The following is a 24506-nucleotide window of genomic DNA, read 5'->3' as shown; positions in this document are numbered from 1 at the left end:
CACATAAGGACCGCGTTGGTAGCAGCCTGGAGATGCCTGTGGAAATGCCAGAGTTTGCCATCTGGTACCACACTGGCCCCTGAGGTCCCACTGCTTGCTGCCCTCCCCCAGAGAGCCAGCAAATAGCTGAAGGAGCTTCTCATTCCACCGTGGGGTGGCTGCATGCAAATGTTGACTTCTTCATGGCAACCGGTGTGAGTCATGCTGGGAGCCGGAGGGGGACATCGGTGCCTGTAGCTCTCCTTCTCTCTGCTTGTGGACTGTTGCCTGGTTGCATGGAGGTGTTGGCAGAGCTTCCTGCAGCTCTTGCTGGAGCTCCATCTCTGCTCAGTGGGATGTGCTCACTGCTTTTCTTGTGAGAGGTTCCTTAGGCTCATATGTGCCCTGGTGGGGTTCAGCAGTGGAAGCATGTCATGCGTGGGGGCTGTTACCTTGAGTCTTGTGATACAGCAGGGAAAATTTATCCTTTAGGTTTGTCCTAAGGGAATACCTTCTGAGCTTGCATTCCCATCAGCATGGAAAGATATCAATCCTAGAGCCAACACCAGACATTCTAGCACATCCCAGACCTGATAGGTTCAGCATTGCCAGTCTCCACTGACCTTTAGGCTCCTTACTCCCAATTTCCCCTTGTTTTCCATAGGTTTTGGTCAATGTATTTCCTGGGCTAGATGAAGGGGTTTCAGACCTAGGGGTGAACAACACATGTCTGGTTGGAGCTTGCTGGGCTAGAGCTGGGACACAGCATCTTCCTGTGGTGGCTTGTACATCTCTGTCTAACATCTCTCACTGGGCAGATGCAGCATGAAATCATTGTCTCAAAGGTGATGAGGAGCAGTAAGAGAGCAAGGGGGACATGCATTAACCATGGGGTTGTTGCTCCATGTTGTGCCACTTTTGACCTAGGAGCTCAGAGCCATTTAATTCTCCTTGTGTTTCCATGCTGCTCTGGGAACGAGTATGCATGGAAAGAGATGGGAACAGAAAAGCAGGATGAGAAACCAAAGCTGAGAGCTCCTGCTCCCACCACAGCCAGTTCTGACCAGCCAGACCAGAGCTCCACTGGAGAAGGACAATGCATAACTTTGGCTTTCTCTCTCCAAACCAGCAGGCATGAGGCTGCTCCAGCATGGATGTGTTGCAGATGTGCTGATAGCAGTGAGCTGAGTGCTGACACTGCTGTGGAGAAGGTGCAGGTAAGGCAGAACTGGGTTTATCTGCACCACAGATAATGTCTTCTGCTGAAAGCAGCTGAAACAGCTGCATCCTGGCATTGTGGCACAGTTTATTTTACAACAGGCAATAAGAGCTTGTCCCATGTCCCTGGTAAAACCTTGACATAAAGCCCCATCTGATCAGGGTGTTTTGCCTGGTGGGATTTGGCATCAGTCAGATAGCTGGGGGAACTTCTCTTAACCTGTGAGTGCTGAATCCTAATATAAATGTGGATCTAACCCAGTTTTCTTGAATCTGCATTGCTCCACTGATAGCAAGGGAGAGAGGCTGATTAATGCAGGTGGGTATGGGATCTTCCTGTTATTCCTTGCAAACAGAGGGCTTTGGTGAGCTGTCACCAGGTACTGTCAGTGCTGGGTTCAGTGCAGATAATGGGAGTGGGGGAGCTCAGCATCTCTCCATTGCTCTGCTGCCCATCCTGCTGACTACCCTTGGTCATATTCCTTGGTCTTCCTGCTGTCTCCTTGCTCCCAGGTCTGTAAAATGAAGATAAAATACAATCTGACTTGCTGAGGAGCTTGCAGCCCAATTAAGAAGTGCACGCTAATTAAAGTGAGCTCCTCCATTCCTGTTGATATCCCATAGCCATCAGTGGGGCGCTGGAAAGCTCTGGGATGTGGGAGTGCGAGGTTGCGACAGAGACAAAACAATACGCTCTCAGACTGCTGAACAGAAAGTGGATCCATGTGTTAATCTGGGAAAAGGAGTGTGAAAATAGCTGCAAATCCTTCACAACTTTGTTGTAATTTCTCCCAGATAGGATACAGCCTGCTCCACACTCCAGCCTCCTTGGCTCCCAGGTCATTACTGTGCTGAACCTGAGGCTGATGCAAGAGGAAACCCTGTCCCATTGCTGGGCTTTGTGTGGACTGCTGGAAATTTAAGGGGAAAGGGCTAATGACTGCATTGTTTGGGGGCTGCTGGGGTCCCAATGGCTTGAGGATCAGCCAGGTCTGCTCTCTGGTGTGTTTGGGGCAGGCTCCTGGCTGGCTCAGCCTGGCTGCTGGGGGAGCTGGGAGAACGCCTGGGCAGGTAGAACTGAGTGGTGCCTTTGACAGCAGCACGCTCACATCGGGTGGGTGACCGTGGGGTGTGGAAAGCCGGCCCCTCCCAGCTGCCCAGCTGCCTTTCTGCTAATGCTCATCTAATTAAACAGCAGCCTGGAGTGGCTGAAACCAGGGCAGCGGGAGAGCTGAGGTTTGCATTCAATAGGTTCCTGTCTCCAGCTCAGGAACCAGAAGAAAAACCCATTTCATATTGTCAGATCAATACGCAGGTGGCGTTCCACCTCCCTTTCCACTCACCTTCTCCAGCTCTCCTTTCTCCTCCCGGGCCAGGGAAGCTTTTTAAAACTAGAGCTGGGCTAGGATTGCTAGCTGTTGGTTTTTGCACCTCATCCTCCATCCTGGATGCCGTGCATGCCACACATGTGCTGGACAGCTGAGAGGTGCCAGGAATGGTGATTACTGGGACCATGATCTCAGTAGGTATCTGGGAAAGCAAATCTTGGCTTTAAACCGGGGCATGGTCCCTCCTTCAGGGAGGATTTTCAGTTACTAAGGTATCCAAGGAGCCGCTGAGCCAATCCACTCAGCTCCAGGACTGTGAATGTGGGTAGGATTTGACCAGCAACTTTTGTCCTGCTTGCTCAGGTATAGGCGAGGGTTAACAAGAAGCGACATTTTATTTTGCTGCATCTTTGGCTTTCTGGAAGGAGATGCTCTTCCTGGTGCTTCTGCTGTTGTAAATGCATTCTTCTTCCCAAGGTGTCTTCTGAAAATGAGCTCCAGCATGTTGTCAGTAGTGGAGAGATGATTATGGAGAAGCAGCTGTCTGTCCCCTCCTGCCAGCTCCCGGCGAGGCAACGGGAGGGGTGGCAGCTCCTCTGGGTGCTTGCTGCTGGCAGCAGATTTTGCAGTGCCTGATCCAGGCTCTGGTGTAAATAAGCAGCTTCAGGCTGTGGCCTTTTCCACCTCATCTCAGTGCACCGGGGCAAGCAACCACCACGCAGTGCCCAGCTCCATGCAACCTCCAGCCATGGGGTTTTTTTCACAGTAAGAAAGTTGTACAAATCTTCCCCAAGCGTCAGCCTGCTCAGGCAGCCTGCAAGGGGTCGGCTTCAGCTCCTGTATTGTTTTTCTCTGCAGGAGAGATATTACTGTCCTAATTCTTCATGCAAAAATGAGGGATTGGAAATGGGCTGAAGGGGAGAGGAGCTGGATGAGTGCCCCAGTGACCTCACCAACTCAGAGGATGGCAGCCCTGTCTGAGGTTACCATCTCTCTTCCATTCCCTGGTCCCTCTGTCATTAATGCTGAGCTGAATTTATTTGGTTTATTATCCATGCTTCTGCACCAGGATTCAAACACTGCCCAGCAGCATCTGAGCCATGCTGGATCACAAACCATCTCGGGATGCTCCAGCCAAGAGGGAAGTGAGCTCCACACCTGCTAGCAGGGCAGGGCTGTCGCAGCCAGATGCAAGCTCTTCCCCTCTTCCCCTTGCCCTAGCCTCAGGCCAAGCAGGAAAAATCCTTCAGCAGACCCCAGCTGGGGCTGCTGGCTGCCGGCTTTCCATGGCAACAGTCCATCAGGGGGTCGGAGTCGACAGCAAAAAATGCTGCCCCCCCTCGTTCCCCCGCCGGGGCTGCCGGTCGCTATTTTGATTGCATTCCTGGGGAGCTGGGCTGCAGATGTGGTCGCCTTATCTTGGGAAGGTCTGAGTCAGTTTTTCCCTGTGTGACAGAGCAGGCAGCTGAGGGCTGGAGGCAGGAATAAATAACTCCTGAGGTATGCCAGGGACATCTGTCCCTGGGGACAGGGTGCTGGGCCAGGAGCTTCTACCACCACCCCAATCCTGGTCACGGTGTCCATGTGTCACAGCACATATGGAGGGGACAAGGGAGATGTCTCCTTTGAGCAACCTTCATACATCCTTGACATTTCAACCAAGGGAAAAAAGTAGTTGGCCCAGGAGCATCAGTGCTGTGAGCTGGATCCTGCCCCCAGGAAGACCCGAGGAACTCATCCATGGGGAGGAAGCTCATTCACCCCACAGCACATGTCCATGATGTGTGTACTCACCACTCCTCCACCCTCCCTGGTGTATCAGTGCAGGATTCTCTGCAGCTGTGCAGGGGGTGACTGAGAGCAGGATCCAGCCCCATGGAGCACACACTGACTGTCCCCCAGTCTGCATCCAGGGGCCGTGAGCAGAGCTCAGTGTGCAGCACCCATGGTGGTGTCACTGCCTGGCTCTGGTGTGAGGGAGGTGGAACAGTCACTCTGGATCCTCTGTTGCTGTTCTGAAAGGGGAACTCCTTCCTTCCCTTCCTCAGAGAGGTGATGTCCTCTGTTTTTCTGCTGAAGAAGCTCACTCCTGCATGCTTCACCATGGAGATGTGGTGTCTCCATTCCCAGCAAAGCTGTTGGTGCAGCCCTGGTGATCAGTGCAGGTTTCATGCTGTAAGCTGAGCTCCTTCTGTAAAGCAAAGACCTGAGGCACAGCCTGCTCAGAGCTGAGGATAGTTTTGTGTATGGTGCTGTTATCTACCCAAAGCATTAACCCCTCCAGAGGTCATGCACTGAATAATTATCAGTCCAACTTAAGAAAAAACAGATCTTCATTAAGTGTTAAACACATTACAAGTTTTCCTTGATCCCTTGTTGGTGGGATCCTCAACTTGGGTTTTCCAGTATTTTCCCAAAGTCTGGCAGCTCAGGGAGCGATTCTGCTTTGTTTTCATCTTTATCTTCCATTCTCCAAGTGAGAGAGGGGTTTGTCATGCAGCCATTGGCTCCAAGAGCTGGTGGTGAAAGGCAAAGAAGATCCTTCAGTGATGGAGGGTGGAAAATGCAGAGCCCAGGGGATGACAGGACACCAGGGGCTGGCTGGTGGTTGTGGTGGCCACCATGTCCTCCCTGCTGCAGTGGGACCTGGGGCAGCAGCAGTGGATTCAGCCCATGTGGGACTGGCTGGACACCATAGGAGGCACCAGTGGCATCAGGACTGGACTCCAAGCTGGCTTCCAGTCTCTCAGCTTGGAGCAGCAACCAGGAGCCAGGGCTCAGGAGAGGGTTTCTATAGCAACAGCTGCCACTCACTCCCCATCTTGGATGTAAATTAGTTAGGATTTTATTAGTGTGCAGAATTTCAAGAGGCCAGAGCTGGCAAAGAGGCCTGATGAATTTGGGACAGGAGTGTTCAAGGGGTGTTCTTTAGGAGTTTGGGCTGAGACAGGGTTTGGGGTTTCTGAATTGTGGGAATGCCTGTTTCCTCAGAAGGGCTAAAATTGTGAGACCATCTCAAGTGGTCACAGCTGCTGCAGCTGCCTCTGGAGGGTTTTCAGTTAACAGCTTGATGATGAAGCTGCCTAACGGGTCAGCAGGAGAGTTGGTGGGTACCAGTGACCTTCTGGGCCAAAGGGATGAGAAACTGGGGATTTTTGAGAGTCACAGGTGGAGCTGCAGTCTTTGTTAAGGGGTCTGCATGTCTGACATCCCTGGGCCATGGGGCTCCTTGTTAGAGGGATTGTGTCAGGGTCATAGATATCTCCATGGACATCTGGATTTTTGCTGGAGCTGACTCTGTTTGGAAAAGTGCTCCTGGTTGTCAGTGCTGCTCTGTTGGGAGCTCTACTCTTTGTGTGCTCAAATGTAAGCACATAAGGAGCGTGATTGTAATGCCAGTTGTTGCCCCCAGATCAGAAGTCTGCTATAAAACTTGTGTGAAAAATTCTGATTTCTATGTTTTCCCTTTCCTGTGTGGTTAGGAGCTGTATTTTCAGAACTCATATTTTCAAGTCTTTGCCTCTAACCATGAGGGCTGAGGATTTTCCTGTTTAATGAAAGAAGAGGTTTGGTTTTTTCTTTTTTAAATTTTTCTTCTATAACTTCATGGCTCTGGGAGCAGGGGCTTTCTGAAGTCAAAAGGTTGTGCAACACCTTGTGATGGTGCTGTGATACTTGCCAACACTGGGCTGTAGCTGGATGGTGATGTGTAAGGTTTATATATCTACTGTAGAGATAATAAGAATGTGCTTGTGTGCAGCAAAAAAAGAGGGCTGGAAGCACCCTTGAAATACTAGAAGTGTGGGGCTGGGCTGGCTGGTTGGCAAGTGTCTACTTGATTTGGAAGCTGGATGGGGGGTGGGGGGAAAGCCAGATTTTTTTGTTTTAGGAGTTTGTCATGCTGCAAAACGACTTACAGAGGAGTGGCTGATTCTCAGCTTGGATGGGTTGTGCTGGGAGCAGGAAGGGAGTGTTCCTGCCCCATCCTGCGTGAGTGGGGCTGGTTACAGACAGACCCAGCTGCAGTCAGTGCTTGGGGGGACCCTCTTGGCCTCATCCATAAATACTGACATTATAATTACTATAACAACCTGCTGCTCTCTTCCTGCATGGCATTCATTCCCTGGCCTTAGGTAACGCTTTTTTCTTGTTGATTTGCTCCCTCCTTTACCTCCCTCTCTTTTTAATTCCTCAACACACTATGGAAACATCAATTAATTAATCTAAATAGTAGTTATTATTCAAGAACCAATTTGCTATCATGGCTTGCACTGGTGTGATGGAAATAGCCCATCCAGACAATAAGAAATTTGGATTATTGGAGCTGGGGCAGTTCCTTCTCTGGGTGTGTGCCCCAGGACAGGGCATGGTTGGTGCTGTTGGGTATAGCAGGACTCTCTGCCTGCCCAAGGTGTTGCCTGCTGGAAAAGGCAGCCCCCAAGGCAGAGTTTACTTTCAAAATAAACTGGCCTTTTGTAAGGAACCATGTCCTAAGCATGATGAAAATACTAAATGTGCTGATAATGCAACTTGAGACAGATCCACAGAGATTTTGCACTGGTGTCCTGAATGTGACTGTGAGTGGAAAAGGAATTGGTGGATGTGTAGGGTAATTGGGCTGTGAACTCTGCAGGTCTGTCAGCAGTGCAGGAGGTGCAATACTGGGCTGGAGCAGGGGTGCTGATCGATGCTCCCCCTGATTTTGGAGAGGATTTGATTCCTACAAGGAAGTCAGTGCAGGCTGTGTTAGGCAGGGCAGCAGAGTTCTGGAGACTCTTTCTGGTGCTCTGAGGTCAAGTTTGGGCTCCAGGTCTTGGGGTGAAGCGACCCTGAGATGGTCATGTCTGTCCCACTCACAGGACTGAGCAGAGCATACAGAACATGAGAGAAGAATTCTGGCCTTAAGCTGAGGGAGACAATCAGAGTCCCCACTGTCCTGATGCTTTCCAAAATTAGACCAAGCCCTTCCTGGGCAGCAGCGCTGGGGCCCTTGGGCAGGCAGCTGCTCCACTGGATGGGGACCACACAAACCTGATGCAGGGAGAGTGGTGTCTGCTCCATACCTGGTGTTAATCAGCACTTTGGAGAATGGCTGTCCCCAGGAGCAGTGGGCTTTACATTTACAGGAGGAGATGTGACAGCTTGGGGACAGCCAGGTGCCTTCCCCAGGTTTGGGTGGGGGCCTTGAGCCAGCCCCAGTTTAGAGAACTGACCTTGGTGAAGGCAGTTAATGAGGTGAGAACCCTTGAGCTCGTCCTTCAGCTCCACTAAATGAAAAAGACTTTTGGTGCATGCTTGAATTTAAGTGCATGGTAAAGCATGTTCCCATCCTTGGGCCTCAGACAGGGCAAAGATGGCTGCAAAAACTGGGACATCGTGTGACAACACAGCCACGAGCTCGTTCCCATCTCACATGAGTCTGACTCTGGGGATTAGCACTGGGCTGCTTATTTTGCAGCCCCAGAGTTGGGGCTCTGGAGCTGTCCCGCCTCTTTGTCATCTCCTGAAGCCTCTCTGCATCCTCCTCCTCATCACAGGCTCCATCCTTCCCTCTCTCTGGCGTCAGCCACTCTCCCCAAGGCTGCTCCATCCCTGCACTGCCATCCCTCTGCCTGCAGAGCACAAAGCTCGTGGCCCAGATATTTTACTTCACATCAGCACAAACCTAACCCAGATCTTTCTCCGAGATGGCTCAGCCGGGCACTGCATGGGCAGAGCCTGCCCTGCAGCCGGGTGCTGGGGGGGACCCCTGGGTGCCCCTGCCCCTCTCTGGGGCTGCAGTTCCCCCTCTGAGGCCGTGCATCTGGCTGCTCTGGGCTGCCTGGGAAGCTGGAGCCTGCCATCAGCTCGGGAGGCAGCAACAGCAGCCTCTGCTTTTCCACACGTCGGTATTTTTAGCTCTGCTGTGCATTAGCGTGCAGGAGCTCAAACTGCGAATCCTGGCTGAGGTTTTATCTGTTGTGACAGCCCTTAGGGCTGTAGTCAGACACTCTCTCGCTTGCTCGCTCCCTCTCTCTCTCTTTTTTTTCTTTTTCCTTTTTTTTTTTAAAGTTTGGAGCTTGAATCTGCTCTCTCCCCACGGAGACACTGTGCAGCTGTCAGGACAAGGGACCAAGGGTGGGGAATAGGGTCCAAAGCGTGGTTTGAGCCCCTTTACAAGGCAGCTCTATTCAGCTCCTTTCTGTATTTTTCCATTCCTCCTTGTTGCTGCTGTCAGAGCTGGAGTGGTCAGAGCTGATCCTGCAGGCTTAGGTGCTGCCTCTCCCCTGCTGCCCTGCCCCAAAGGGTCCCCAAAAAGCTGTGCTGGGTGACAGCTACATGACTACGGGGGACAGCAAAGCAGAGAGCAAAGGCCAGCCCTGTCCAGCATGCTGGGTTTTGGCAGATCTAGTGCTCTGTCTGCTGCTGCTTTTTCCAATTTCCCTTTTCCAAACAGCACAAATGTTGCCCCTGTTGGGGCTGCTTTGGGCTTCTGGCACCCCAGAGCATTGGGGAGAAATTAAAGCCCCTTGTGAGGGACTTGCTTCAACACAGAAGGTTTTTACTGTGCTTAAACAGTGTGTCTGATCTCCCTCAAGAGAACAAGACCCATGAATTCACCCCTCATCCTGGCTTCATACAAGCACCTAACACCTTGGTTTAGTTTCTTTAAGGAGAGTTTTCCTTATTGCTTCTTCTGTTCCTGGACAACTTTCCCCCCACCCCCAGGACATTTTCTAACTTCTGCAGAGCTGCACAAATTTGAAGTATCTTTTTGCCACCCCAGTACATACAAAAAATCAGCTGGAAGTGGGGTGGCAGAAAAGGCAGCATTGATGATGCCCTTTGGAAGGGTGAGGAACCAAAGTGCTGAATGAGTTTTGGCTTTCCAGCCCTCTCAGTGACCTGCCATGCCAGGCTCTGCCCACATAAGTGTGGGTTTAAAGGGAACAGAAGTCGTCTGAAAATCTGGTGCCCCTGGAATTTGTCCAAGGTCATGGGGGAAGTTGTGGATAGAATGGGAATGGGATCTGCCTTCCTGTCCCACATGGCCTTTCTCTCTAACCCTTAGCACATGCCTGCCTCACATCTTCCTGGCCGGAGCTTCCTGTACCCAGGACTTGGGATGTCCATGCCAACTCTTGGAAGAGAGAATGGACCTATGCAGGGATTCCTCCTGCTTTTCCTCCTTGGGAAGGGCTTCTTTAGGGTGCTTAACCAGAGATTGTTGAGGAAAATCTGTATTTAGGTAGCAAATAGTGATTTGGTATTTTTAAGGCTTTTAATGCCTGAGGAGATCACAGCAGCACTCCAGTGGTCCCCAGGTGGCCCAGGGCTGTGTGTCCCCAGGAGCTTGGTGTGCATGGGTGCTGAGGGGGCTGGAGGGAAGCAGAGAGGGGAGAGATGTTTGTGATGGGTCACAGCTCCTTCACACAAGTCTGCCCACAACACATTTCCTGCTGCAGTCGTGTTGTTTGCAAGTGCAGCAGGTTCAGCATTCAGCTGCTCCCATATCTTTGTCCCAGCTGGTGCTGGTGGAGATTGCAAGGCTGCAGTGAGGTGTCAGAGGGTTCCAGGAGCACCAGGGGCCAGCCTTGTCATCTGCTCAACTGGGGACAAATCCAGTGGGGAGCCTCGGATATCTCCCTGGGTCCACCTGCTTCATTTGCACTGATAAGGTGTGAAGGGATATCCCAAAGTTTGTGTGGCAAGTCCACGAATTGGGCAGCTTTTCTAATTAACTGTCCCTCCACTGTGATTCCTCTGTTCTCCCCCAGTTCCTCCCTCTCTTGCTGGCAGCAGCCAATACTGTGAGCCACAGAGACAAACTGCTTCCAGCTCGACCTGCAGCAGGGATTGCTGGAAATATCTGGTGCCTTTGCCCTTTGCAGGGAGTACCCAGGGATGAGGATTTTGCAGCTCTGTGGTGCAGAGCAGGGTGCGTGGGGCTTTGCTCCAGTGGCATTTTTTTTGTGCAGGTTGTTTGTGCTGTGTGTGTCCTTGGGAGCAGCCAGAGCTTTGGCATCTCCAAAACAGCCCCTGAGCAGCTCTGTGAGGTTGGGTTGTCAGCTTCTTCTTCTCTCCCCCAGCCTCCTGGGGAAGCCCCACTGATGGCTGCAGGGGACAGATGCAGGTACTCAACATCACTGAGAACCCAGTACAGCAGCTCAGCTTTGGAGCTGCTTCACCCTCTCTGGGCTCTTCCTCTTGCCCAGGGAAGCTGCTAACAGCAGCTGGAGCTGTTTCCTGTTGTACACAGGGTCCTCTGTCATTGCAGTGAGGGGCCAGGAATGCCTTCCTCTCTTCCTTCATCCAGGGGCTGTGACACCTGAGTAGCTGGATGAGGTCTAAAGGAATTTAAACATTGCTGGTTTTATTTCCGGATGTTAAGCTGGGAGATTAAGGAGGGGGGAGTGGGGATGGGGATAGAGGAAGTTAGTACTTGAGAAGTTTTTAAACTTAAAAACATCCTGTGGCACCCATGTTAATGCATGTTCTTGCCTTAATAGTGTCCTTACACAATGCCAAACACCCGAACAATTGGTCTCTAAACTGTTGGCTGATGTCCTTGTGGATGACAACAAAGACTCAAAGGATGATGGCTGCCATGGGGCACTTTCCCCTTGAGCCAGCTGAGCTGTTCCCTGGCTATCAGACCAGTCCCTTGGGCACGCCAGCTCTCCCTGCCCTGTGTCCTGGAAGGGGCTGGATAGAGGCAGCTCTGTGTGGGGCTCTGGGTGACTCCAGGTGCTCATGGTGCTATAAACCAGGCTTTTCCCTGCTGCCTGATATCCTGAGCTTCCCAGGCTGCAAGCAGTTCCTCTGCTTATCCCCAAAACCACCCACTTTTTCCTCATCCCACTCCTCCCTGCTCCGGAGCTGTCTCGGGCTCTCGGCGTGGCCGATGCCTCAGTGCTGCCAGGAGTTTGATCTCCAACTGCTTCCCAGCCCCCCCGTGCATGTGGGCACCAGGAGGAGCTGAGAAAGTGGGGAAGAGATGAACAGCAGGAGAAGAATTCTTAAGTGAGGGGATGGGGGAAGGATGAGGAAAGCAAGGAGGGGGGAGAAAAAGTGAGAACAGGGAGGAGGAGGAGGAGTGAAGGATGCTGCCTTGTCCTTGGATTTATACTGGTTGAGTTGCACTGGATTAGCTAAAAGTGGTGCAGAGCTGCCTTCCCCTCCCTTTTCCTCCAGGCACACGCTCCTGTTTGGAGCTGAATGCCTTAATTCACTTCAGCTTCAACCTGCTCCTAATTGACTTAAACCACATGGAAAGAAACTCTGCTTCCCCAGCTAGTGGCTGCAAAATTGCACCTTCAATGAAGTCAGTATGATTCTGCATTTAAAGAGACCCAGAGTCTGGCAGGGATGTGTGCAGGGATATTGGTGCCAGGGGCTGTGCTGAGCTATCCAGAGCCCCACTGGGCTGCTCCTCTCCAGAGGGGTTTTGGTCTCACTCTGAGCAAGTTGGGATTTGGGGGTGATGGGGGGCTTTGAGTCATGGGGATTTGGCTGTTAGAAGAACTGCTGTTTCTTCTCATTCCTCTCTCCTCTATCCCTCTTCTCCTGCTGCAGATGTCTGCTATAAAAAAGAGAAGAAGGGGGGAAAAAACCCCACCCTCCCCAAATGTCATGATAATGCTCACTGGAGGGCTGTTTCTGCTGCACATCTGATATGTATGACAGGGTCAGATTAACTGAGCCTCTGATTTCCAACCACAGCTATTCTGAAGGCACCAAAACCAATGCAAAACACCCCAAAGGGACTCCTCTGTGCTGAAGAGGAGCTGGCCAGGCAGGATGAGCTCATGGTGCTCTGGGGATGTGCCAGCCCAGTGCTAGGCAAGAAAGAGGAGAGCATGCTTTGGAGATGAATTTGGTCTCCTCAAACTCAGGCTTTCAGGGAGGCAGAGATTTTTCTTTGTATTTAAGGCTGGGGATTTCAAAGACAAAAGGGGAGCAGTGCTGGTAACTACAAGAAGGTATCTGATGTCAGAGGATGTTCTGAAAACCCCTCTTCCTTGTCAAGGGCTCCTGTCACACCTGGACATGCTGTCTGAATGGAGGGCAGGAAAGCCTTTTTATTCCTTCCTCCTATTCCCTCCTCTTCTGACCTCTCTGCATCCTCTGTCACCAATTTCGGCTTTGCTGCATTTCTCTTCCTCTGTTTAATTCTAAACCCGAGGATTTACCCAAGGTTCTGGCTCAGCTGTTCTTTTAATGAGACATTTGGCCATTTTGAGGCCTGGAAAACAGGGCTGGAAGTGACCTCTGGAGACTGATGGATCCCAGTGGCAGGAGTTATACCCAGACAGGGTTTAACTTTTTCCCAGCAGTGAGTCCACCACCCTGCACAGGGCTTCTTCCAGGTTTTCCTGGGTGATGTCCATGTCCCAGGGCAGCACTGGGACATCCCATTCCTATGGGATGCTGATGCCAAAAGCATCAGCACCCGCTCCTTGCAATGGGAGATGTTTGGGGGCACAGGGGCTGGAGCTGCTAAAGGGGAAAATGTTTCCCAGGGGAGGATAGCAAAAGTGAGGGGTGTGGGAGACCCCCTTGGCAGAGGGCTCTGCTCCCAAAGCCTGTCCTGTGCCTCACTGGGTGGGCACTCGACCCTCCCTGGGGCTGGGGGGGGCTGCACCGTGGGGTCCTGCCAGTACAAGGGACACCTTATTTGCACCCCTTGGAAGTCTCTGGTCGGCACTGGCTGAGAGTCCCCCTGGGATGGGGCTCGAGCAGGAAATCAAGATGAAAAGAAGGGGTGGAAAAAAAAAAACCCAAAAATCCCCACGGAGCGGGAAGCAGAGTCGGGAGCGGAGCCGCTCAGCTGATGGGGTTGCCATGGCGACGCGGCGGTGAGGAAAAGGAAAAGGCAGAAAATAGCCCGATGCCGGGCTGAGACCTGCGGGAGCCTGGCCCCGCAGTCTCCTCCATCCCCGGCCCTATTTCTGTCCTCCTTCCTTTCCCTTTTTGCTTTCTTCCCTCACAGTGTTTGATCTGCTCCAGCCCCTCTCCGAGGAGGCCTCAGGGGGTGACTGGGGGGTTCTTTCTCTGCAGTGCTGGGGTGGGGGGCTGGAGGGAAAGTGTGAAGGGTCCTTTTCTGTAGGGCTGGATGTGGTCAGGTCTATTCCCTTCGGGGCAGAAGGTTTGGAGGCAGCCAGGTCACACACAGAGCACCAAAATGGGTGCAGGGTTGGGGCCATGCTGCTGGTGGAGGATCTGGGATGGTACCTGGAGGGCCCAGGGACAGCACAGGTCTGGGGGAAGTACACTTCACCCATGCAAGCCAAGTTTTGTTTCTCAGCTTGTTTGTGGGTCAGGTTATGTTGTCTGTTTTGTCCTGACAGGTGATGCCCAGTTTTAAGGATGGATAGAAGTTTTGTTTCATGTGCTGGATTGTTTTCCTCTCTGGGAAAGTGATGCCTCATAACCACAGCGAGTCATTTCCCCTCTCTGAGTCAGACTGGGGCCTCTTGCATGGTGTGTGTTGGGTCTAACCATTGAACCCTAGCTCACTGGAAAGGAACAGAAACCCAGAGTGAGTAGAAAAAAAGAAAGTGTTGTGCCAAGCCCTGGGGGATTTGCCCCACAAAAGGGACACACCAGCCCAGGCTCTTTGCTTTATCACAAATACTGACTTTAAAGGTAAGGTTACAGATTCTGGTGGCCATGAGGAGATCTTACTTTTCAGTAAAAAAATAAAGGTAGTGTTTCCACCTCCTGGGGCCACAGCAAAAAGCAATAAAGGTAAATGTGACCTCATAAAGCATCAAAAAGCAGAAGATACACATAACCAGCCAACTGAGCACTCTTTGGACACAAACTCCTATAGAACCTCCTCATTATTTTGTTTGGGGCTTGGCAATGACAGATGGATGTCTGAAGCTGGCAGTGCTGCAGATGAGGAACTCATCCTGCTTCTTCTTCCTCCTCCTCCCTCCACCTCTCTCTTTTCTTGCCCCTGCAGCAGTTGCAGGGCTGTGCCTGGGTGTGAGCACCCTGTGAGTGCAGATGCACCACTGGTGTGTTTGTGTTTCTATCTCTGAGCTCAGTGTGCCTTTCCCTTTCTCCTTCCCCTTGCTGGGGTTCTGGTCCAGCAGAAACCTTCCTGGAGCTCCCACCTTCTTCCCACATGGGGAGAAGCCATTGCAGTTTCTCCCACTTCTCCCTGCTTTTGTGCCTGTACCATGTCACTCTGTGGTCTCTAATAACCTGTGCTGATGCTTGGGATGCAGATGGCCCAGCTAATGGGGATGGAGCAGTAAATCTCCATTACTGGGGCCAGTTTTGCTATCCCTCTCTGTGGCCCTGACCCTCACCTCACCCAGGCTCTCATCCCTGGGAGGCCAGAGGGGAACAGGAATTCCTCCTGGTGTCAGTGATGTTCCTGGCACAAAGGGAAGTGTTGGATCCCCCTAACCTCATCAGCTGTTATTTTGGAGGCTGGCTCCTCTTGCAAGGTTTGTTCCTCCCTTCCCTGTAATTCCCAGGGGTGTTCTTCAGACACCCCAGCTCAACCCAGAGGAGGTGTTGTGAGCAGCTTTATCTGGAGATCTCACACCTCTGTGTGAACCACCCCCTATAAACTGTCCCTGCACTCCCTTTTCCCCAAGGACAGGGGCAGGAAGCATGCATGCAGAGGTTTCCAGGTGTTGGGGTTTTTAGTGGGAATACATCACACTGAGGAAGCAGAAAGCTGCCTGGAACTGGAAAGTGGCCTCTGAACTGTGGCACATGGTGCATAATCAGCCCTTTCTGTTGACTCCCTGCCACAGCCTGGATGTATTTTGAACATGAGCATTCCTCTGTGCAGTCTAAATATTAAGCATAGCTTGACTAAAAGTTCACCTAAACCAGAGATGGACAAATATCTGAAGGTCATAAACACACAACTGAGTAATTATTTAGAGTGGTGTAAGGGATATAACTATGGGTAATGGGATGAATGGAGGAAAGGAAAATGCAGTGCAGTTGTCAGAAAATTCTCCTCAGGTCCCTGCTTAGTGCTGCAGGGGGAAACATGTGGGTCCTTGATAAACCTGGAGGGATGATTTATGGATTGAAACATGAAATGATGGCAAAATCCCCAAGGAGAAGTGGTGAATGGCCCATCTCCTGAGACTCTGCAAACTCAGCTTTGCAAATCCAGCAGATGAGAGGCCACAGAGCGCCAGGGCAGGAGAGGAGCTGTTCCACTGACAGATATTGTTGGCTGATGACCAAATGACTAGAAAATGTCCACAAGTAAGTTAAGGCTGAAAGTGAGGAACTGATTTCTGGTGAAGGAGGAGATGAGACTCTGGGCCAGCCCTGCTGGAGCAGGTGAAAAATCTGGTGGGTCTGGAGATGGAGCAGCTCATGTGAGGGGCAGAGTTTGTTTTGTGACCCAGCTGTTTACCGGTGACAAACGTGGCAGCCTCCAGGCTGTCCTAAATTCCTGTGTGATGTGTTCTGTGAAGCCAGGTCCATCCTGCCTCCACTGTTATGTTGCCAATAATAATCAGAGCTCAGGGAGAGCAGCAATCTTCCTTGGCAAACATCTAGACATTCCCCAGTGCATCTGGAGAGCTTCTTCTGACTTTAGTGGGTGATGCATCTTGTAGCACTAAGGGCTTATGTCTGTATCTTGTGAAAACATACCTAAAAAAATTGCTGGAATTGGTTTGAGGGATGTGCTGAGTTACCTTTGTAATGTTTCTACCTCAGCATCAGTTGTCTTGGAGATGGCTGCATCCTCTACCAGGGTGAGATGGGTACCAAGGACCAAAAAGGGCTCTTCTCATTCTATCTCCCTTTCTACAAAAAGTAACTACAGGAAAAATTAAAATATGGTGCTGTTTCTGGAAAGCCCTTTGCACAGCTGAGTGTGGTGTTTCCAGAGGATCCTCCGTCTCCCAGCATGTCCCACTCCTAGCAAGGATGGGAGTTTACTCTCCTGGCACTTTCTTCTCTCCACAGGGATGGTTGAAAGGTGTCCTGAAAGGATCTGGGGAGATCAAGGGCTGTGAGTGTGAGGAGTGAGGCCAGGGACTGACGTGGTCCTTTTTGGTGTCCTGTTCCACATATTGTCCCTCAAGTAGGTGTGAGGGAGAATGGAGGGTGAGGCTGCTCATGTTCCCATACCCCTGCCCCACAGGAGGGAAAACAGCCTGTGAAGACTGATGGGCTTTGGGGGCTGCTCTGTGAGGGTTTTGGTGTCCCCTGAGCATCCACAGTGTTGCCTTCCTGGAGCTGTTGGTTCCTGGCTCCTGATGCTGGCAGGAGCTGGGCTCAGAGCATGGCCATGCTCCATCTTCCTCCATCCTGGCATGGTATGAACATCTCCTCCTGCACTGGTTTGTGCCACTTTACTGCTTCCTGCTCCCCAGCAATATTTTACATCTTCCCCAGTAATGCTTGGTTTCCTTAATAGCATCTCATGTGGGATTTTTCAAAGGCTTTAGGACAATCCCAATAAATTTTATCTAATGATTTCCCTTTATCCATAGTTTTGTTGATTCCATCAGAAATCCTCTCCCAGAGAGGACGTGCAGGCTTTGCCTTTAGAAGCCAGACAGGCTTGTTCCATTTCTATCTTAGCCATTTCACGTTTCAATTAATTTTGAAACACTGAATTATTGCTCTCAGTAGCCTTTGGAAAGAACAATCTGAGGAACACCACTGCCTTGTGCTGCACCTCGAATCTGCACAGAGCAGTCATGGCTCCTGGTCAAGAGGGGATGCTTTTGGTGGGATGTTTGCAGAAGTGGTGCTCGTGTTGAGACACCATCCCCACTTCCAGAAGCTGGGATCTTCCCAGCAGCAAAGGGATGCATCTGAAATAATCTGCACTCCAGAAAAGCCCAGCTCACCTCGGAGCACAAACGCAGGAGGCTGCTCGTCCCCTGCGATGTCAGCTGACCACTAACTCGCTCCGGCTTTGTCCTTGAAACCCAGAGAGTGGGAGTTTGCCGCCAGGCTGGCTGCGGCTGTGAGGAGCGGGGAGGAGGCGGCGAAACCGCTCCGCCAAGGGTTAATAATTTCCATTGCAATTGTGTCATCTCTTCGGGGACCTCTCGCTCATTTCGCGAGCGGGCGCTGAAAGCCGAGGCACGGGGGCTCGTTCTTATTCAGCTGCACGCAGCTCCAGAAGCACCGGACAGCCGCGCAGCTGGGCTCGGCCACCTCGGCCTTGCAGATGGATGAGGAGAAAGGATTTGTGTGCCTGCGTGTGCTTTGCTTGCGTGTGTGTGTGTGTGTGTGTGTGTGTGTGTGTGTGTGTCTGAAACCTAATTGTCTGCTGTCTAATCCGTCAGCCGGGGGGACAGCTTGCACAAGCCCCTTCCAGGCAGGCTGATAAATGCAGCGCTGCCAGGCCCCTGTGCGAGGCAGTTTGGTTTAATTGGGAATGCTACGTGCCCGGATTTGGCGTGCGTGGAAGGGATGCTGCGCGCAGGGAAGTGCGTGGCCAGGCTCCCCAGGGATGGCCCCTGCCTCCAGCCGGGCTCCCGGCGGGATCCTGGGAAATGATGTTTAGTGAAGAGATGTGAGTGCAGCCCAGTGCTGGGTAGGTGAGGGTAAGGGGGGCTCCAAGTGGTGTTAAACCAGTGACAGCAATGGTGGCACTGTGTGGTCCCACTCTTACGGGCTTTGTACCTTGGAGCAGTTCAGAACCCCCAAGACTGAGCTGTAAATACACCGGGCTGATGGGACCTGGACATCACCCAGAGTATGACACAGAGCCTGTGGACATCAGTGTGCTGGCTTGGAGATGTCACCTGCCATCTGCAGTGTAAGGAGCTGTGCAGGGCTGTCCCCGCTCCAGCTGTCCCCTGCCTGTCCCCACAATGACCGGGACCTATGAATCTCTTGAGCATCTCAAGCCCTGAGCACGTGGCAGCTCAGGGACTCCCCAGGCTGAAGTGGCATTTCATCTTTAATACCCCTCAATGGATTTCCCATGAATTTGTCTAGTTGATTTTTGTAAACACGTAAGTTTTAATCATCCCCAGAGAGCTGTGGCAAGGACTTCACTGCTTAACCATGCACCGTGTAGGGAACCGTCTCCTCTCGTTTCTTTTGAACCTGCTGCCTCTTAATGTTATTGGATATCTCCTAATTCTTTTATTGGGAGACGCAGCAAGCAATCAATCTTGGTTCACCCTCTTGAGGCCACAAGTGTGCCTCTCTGGCTGCTGCTTTTCCAGGCTGAGATCTTCTTCCTTTGGACTAATTTTTTCTTTTTTTTTTTTTTTTTAATCATCCTGCTCCAGATCTTTTTCCAGCTCTGCTGGTGATGTCAGGAGTCCGTATGTGGCGACATCCTCATCCGTTCTGTAATTAAGGTGATGTCATGATTGTAGCAGATGGTATTTGCATCAGCTTTGGTTGCTTAGTGCATGTTGATGTCAGGGGATCCTTGTGTCCTGCCCAGTCATGAGTAGTTCTCAGAGGCTGCTGATCCAAAGCCTGAGACTTTTCTAATAATATTTAGCCTTTGAGTTCCCTGTCTGAAAGAGGCAGGGCCAGGTATTACTTATCAGGGATCACTCACTGTGCTTTGCAAGACATTCCTGACTTTAAGGAGTGACATGTCGATGTCATTTCATCCCCCAGATGCAGTCACCTGTGGATTGATACCCACCAACTCTTCAGTCATAAATGTACAGGTGATTCGAAGGCATTGTGCTTGCAGGTGAGAGATTAGAGGATGCCAGACTGGCCACTTGTATAGGCATCTCCCTCATGGCTGGAAAATAACAGTGTGGTGCTACTTTATCCCACACCCCAGCAGAGTCCCAGACTTGCTGCAGGGTTTGGAAGCGAAGAGGCAGGAGAAGGGGGCCCAGGTCTGGGGCTGCCCTGGCCCAGACTGGGTCATGTTGTGGCACCTCCACCCTGTTCATCCTGTGCTCCCCTGCCCATGGCTGCCCCTGGCCTGAACGTGTGACCAGTTACCAACAGACCCCCACCCAGTTCCCTGCCCTCCTCCCGCTCTCTGCTTCCCCACCCCTCCTCCTTCCTCTCCCTTTCTCCCTTTCCCCTCTCTTTGCTTCTCTTTCTCTCCACACCTGCTCCTCTCTTTCCTCCCCTTCTCTCCTTCCTCCTCCTCCCCTTGCTTCTCTCTCTATCCTCTTATCTCATCCCCTTGTTTTTCTCCTCTCTGCCTGTCCAGCTGATTTGCATGCACGCTGCGTTGGAGCAGCTCAGCTGGATCTAATGCCTCCTGCCGCGAGGAGCGGAGCCATCTCTGGACTCGGAGTACAGCGTCCCTGGGCAAGGGCTGGGAGTTCCTCTGTGCCCCCCCCACCACCTTAGCCCATGCTTTGGCCCCTTTCTGCATCACCTTTTGCTCTTCATCCCCTCTCTTTCCTTCCTATATCCTTTAGCTGTGCTGCTGCCCTTGCTGGTGTCTTCTCCATTTCTCCTGCCAGGTCCTCAGCCCGTGTGCCCACTCCATCCTCGCTCTCGGGTGGGTGCATGAGGATGGACCAAATCCCTGCAGCCAGCCTGGGGGATGCTTTATTATGACTGGTGCCATTCCTGTGGCCTTGGCATCAGTGATGACCTGAAAACCTGACGCTGAATATTCCCTGATGCTGAATATTCCCAGGTGGAGACGGTGGGTCCCCCCTTCCTCCACCTGAGTTCTGATATGGGAGCCTGGGGCAGCTCTCCTGTGCCCTCATGGCCCTTGCTGCTCATGGAGCTGGGATCGATGTGTCTGTGTTCTTCTCTGGCTCTAATCACTCCCGTTTCCATTCTGCTGATTTGCATTTCCACAAGAGGAAGATGCCCTGATTAATATCCCCTCAGAAGAGCTTTATTACGATGGCTCCTGCCTCTCTAATTGGAAAGTGGTCTTAACCTTTCATGCAAGTGGCTGGGACACTCCCTGACTGCCAGAAATTCCATGAAGGGTCTTGCTTGTCCTGAATTCCAGGGGAGTGGTAGGTTTGGAGGATCCAACTCTGCCTCCAAAGTGGGGTAGGGACCCTCTGCCCATGGAGGACTCTCCTGGGCATCATACCTCTGATACCAGGGATGGGACCATCCCCAGAACAGTGGGTTGTCTAAACAGGAGTCAAGGAAAGGGATTGTATCAGGTGGATGTGCTGGGATGATCCAAATCCAGTGAGCCCCCAGCCAGCCCTGAGCAAGCAGCTTGGTGCTCCCCAGCTCACACCCATGTGCCAGTGAGGAGAATGTTCATGTGGTGTCGATAGAGCTGTTGCCATTTACCTTCCTCTGGCTGGGAGGCAGGATCTGACCTGGCAGCTGGGATTCTACAGCTCTTGCTCCCTGGGGAGTCCCAGGCCCACCACTAACCAACACTGGCAGCTTGAAAGCCTGCCTTGCACTTAGCCGCTTTCTGATCTTCAAAGGCTCTGAATGCCCAAGGAAATCAGACCTCATGCCTTTTCTTTCCATGCAGTTCCCAGATCCAGACTCTCATGCAATTTATTATCCCTGACACGTGCCACTCCCTCCCTGGCTGTGCATGGGGGGGAGCATACCCTTCCTCGGGTACCAGAGCTGGCTGCCCTGGCCATGGTGCGAAGCTGCTGCTCCATGTGTGCTCCCCATCCTATGAAACTCAAGGCAGAGCCAGGGAAATGTGCTGGCATTGGCACTGACAGCTTCACCCTGGCTTCCCAGTGATGTGCCCTCTGGCTGAGGCTGGCAGCTGCCTGCTCCAGGCAGGTTCTGGGGTCTCCTGACAGTGGGTTTTGTGGCTCTATCCCTCCAGCCAGGGTTGGCCATCCCCACTGTGCCAGCTACAGAGCCTGTTTTGCCTATGCCTATGGCTATTTTATCAAGACCCTGGCTTTTACTTCCCTTTCCCCAATCCCTCTCCTTCTGAGGTTACAGAAAAGGTTTTGGGTTTTTTTTTAATTATTATTTAATTTTGGTATTTAAGCTGGTTTAGCGGCTGCAGCAGTGAGTGTTCCTGATAAACAGCCCCGGAGATCCAGAGAATAATCTCTCTGCTTGGTGACGGCACAGGCGCCTATCACAGCTGCTGGCAGCACGCTAAAAAGCTGTCTTCATCTGCTGCCTGCTCTATCAGCCCAGGGAGGGAGAAATTGCCTCCATCCTTAATCACAGAATTTGAAATCCCAGCTAGTCTGCACCTTTTATTCTTCAGGTTCACAGTGTTTTGCAGGGTGAGCAGGGGGAGAAATATGCAGCCTTTAGATGGAAGCAGGAGTTGGGGAAGGGACTGGGAAGAGGTGGGTGAGCAGCAGTTTTTCCCTTTGCCAGGTATACCCAGGACTTGCCACCCCATGGTGCTTTCATGGAAACTCTCTTCAGGGAGGTGAGTTAAGGCTGTATTTTTCATAGAGTCACAGAACACCACACCTGGGGCTCTTGTGTTCTCTGAGGGTTTGTGTAACACCACTGTGGTTGGAGAGACCTTGTGCACTGACAGCCACAGCTCCAGTTCTGGAGCCCCAGTGCCAGGGCAGCTCAGGGAAATCTGGTAAAAAAGGCAGATGAAAGGATAGAAAAACACAAGGAAGAGCTGAGATGCATTGTTATTTCCTCACCAACAAGAAAGATGCTCAAGTTTGTCCCTGTGTCAAAGACCAGGTCAAGTAAAGCAACTGGGTTTTTGTGGCATAGGAAGGGCCCAGGTTTATGGACAGTGTCCATAAGTGGCTGGTGTGTGATGCCAGGTCCCCAGGCACACAGGTAATGAGCCACGCCCAGAGAACGTGTGATGCTGAAGGCATAATATCTGTCAGGGGTGGTTCTGGGGAGCAGGAACACCCCTCAATACCCCACAGTGAGTGCAGAGCAGTGATGGGATGGAAGGTGCCTCTGCTCCACGCTCAGTGCCACTAAATGACAGTGTGGCACCCGTGGGCTGTCACTGCTGACAGTTGCTCAACCCAGCAGTGGGAACAGAAGCGCCCGCCATGCCAGAGCCTGGCGTCGGAGTTGCTGGAATTGCCTTTAATGAGACAGATAAAGCAAAATGAAAAGCAAATTAAGATGCAGGGCTGTGGGAGATGTCTTAAATGCAGCGCTGTGACTTTCCTGGGGGGAAGCAGGGGTTGCAAATTATGGTGGAAGCACTGGAGAGGCAATTGCAGGGGATGGTCATCTTGGATGGGCTCAAAGCAGAGAACCCTTGAATCCTTCCCAGTGCCTTTTGCAGGTACCCTACTTCTCCAGAACCCTCTGTGAGATATGGAACAGACCCTCGTGTTGCACCTTTGATCTCAAAGTGCACAAATAATGGTGTCTCAGCTCCCCAGTCCTTCCCCCATCTCCAATGCCTGGAGTGGGTTTGGGAAGCCCTGCAGTTGCAGGAAAACTTTTCTACCATGTCCCAGTGATGCTGATGGAGATTGCTGGCTCCCTGCAGCAGGGCTGCTGTGGTCCAGGGCTGTCTGGGAGGTTGGCAGTCCATCCTAAACTTTCCATTGAGCTCAGAGCATCTGGGCTATTTCTGTAAAAATCCTGTGCTGGGTCAGGAGGCAGGAAAGGGGCTTCTGCTGCAGCCAGGTCTGTTCTTAAGCAGAGAATGTTTAACACAAAAATCCTTCCTGTTTCTTAGCAAAAAAACACTCAGGCATTGACTATCAACGTGAGCAGCATTGCTCAGGCAAATGCTGTTTACACCCCGAAGCCTTCAGACTTTCTGGATTTTACCTGCTTCTCTGCAGAAACCCCTTGAGAAAATGTTACTGAACAAGGCAATACTTGGGTGGATAAATTGCCTGGAACAAACGAGCTGGAATTTGTACGATCCCATTCTTCATGTAAGAAAGATGTCACTCCTTAAGCAGTCCCTGGAGAAAGAGCCCACCCCAGGGAGCATCACCCTGGGCTACCTGTGTTGGCTGTCCCTGATCTGGACCGAGCAGCTTGGGCTTCCAAGCACTGCGGTGCTTTTTGCCATCCCTTCCCAGGAATCATGAGTGGAATCACAAACAGGGGAAAAGCAAGTTCTCATTTCCCTCCCCAGCCCAGCTGTTGAAGTGGGGTGTCCTGAGGGAGGTTTGGTGCTGCATTTTGCTGGTTCTGTGGGAGCTGATCCCATGGCCAAAGGCATTTGGGGACATATCCCCTCCAGTTGTCATTACTTGTCCCTCTCGTGGTGCAGCTATTTCTGCCTCAACTTCCCAGGAAGCTTCCTCCAACACTCCCCACTCTAAAACCATGCTGGTTTAGAGAGCCAATTTCATCCCTGCTTCCATGTCTAATTTGCATATATTTGCATAGCACGCAGGTTTATGGGAGGGGAGGAGGCACTGGAGAGGCACATCCTTTATTCCTCTTGTTTTCTTTTTTCTTCTCCCCTTTCAGCAGAATTGGATTTATTTATTTAAACCCAGTGCTGCTGCTCCGAGGGGCTCACTCCCAGCGGGGCCCCACAGGTGACTCGGTAATGGGTGACCTAATGCAAGCAGGGAGTAAACTTACAGAATTTTCACTCACTATTGTGTGGGGCCTGGCCCTTGTCCTTCCCACAACATCTTCTCTGGCAGGCTCCGGTGCTGCCTGACTTGGGAAGGGGGTAAAGATTTCCTCACCCCAGCTCCCAACTTGTAATAGCCTTGTAGAAGGGAAAAAACCAACTCAGTTTTCCCCAGGGTTTGCTGATTCCCCTCCCCCCCATCTGTCAATCTCTAGGTTTTGGTACTTCTCTGACACTCCTGAAGGGCTGTTCCATCTGAGATCCAGTAGAATTTGACACTTCTCTTGGGAAATGACAAATCCTTTCCTTTGGGATGGGTTTCATGAACCCCAGAAATGGCCCTTCTGATCCTGAGAAAGGTACCTCATTTCCCTCCTGCCATAGCCTCCCCTCACCTCAGGATGCTGGGAATGTGGACATCTGGAATAATACATGCTCAGGGGGATATGGTGACCCCAGAATAGCTTCATCCCTGTAGGCAACCAGGAACTGGGCAAACGAGGTGGTGAGTCTTGGTGTTTTGGTTCTCATTTGCTGGTGGACCCGGAGAGATTTTGGAAGTGTGAGGTCAGTCACAGCACTTCTGG

At 51.7% G+C, this 24506-nt stretch overlaps 1 long non-coding RNA gene across 7 annotated transcripts in view; it reads left to right on the top strand.

The window, feature by feature from the left end:
* LOC127060215 (uncharacterized) overlaps positions 1-24506 on the top strand; it is a 99252-nt gene that overhangs the window by 40396 nt on the left and 34350 nt on the right. For 4 of the 7 annotated variants that reach the window (XR_007778962.1, XR_007778964.1, XR_007778963.1 and 1 more), the window contains exon 2: positions 1109-1196. This is a non-coding gene — a long non-coding RNA (uncharacterized LOC127060215). The remainder of the gene's footprint in view (positions 1-1108; positions 1197-24506) is intronic. The other 3 variants (XR_007778961.1, XR_007778965.1, XR_007778960.1) reach the window with 1 other exon arrangement.

The sequence above is a fragment of the Serinus canaria genome, chromosome 17 (assembly GCF_022539315.1).
Source record: "Serinus canaria isolate serCan28SL12 chromosome 17, serCan2020, whole genome shotgun sequence".
Lineage (NCBI taxonomy): Eukaryota > Metazoa > Chordata > Aves > Passeriformes > Fringillidae > Serinus > Serinus canaria.
The sequence above is the reverse complement of the archived record's forward strand: the minus strand, read 5'-3'. Positions and strand labels throughout refer to the sequence as shown.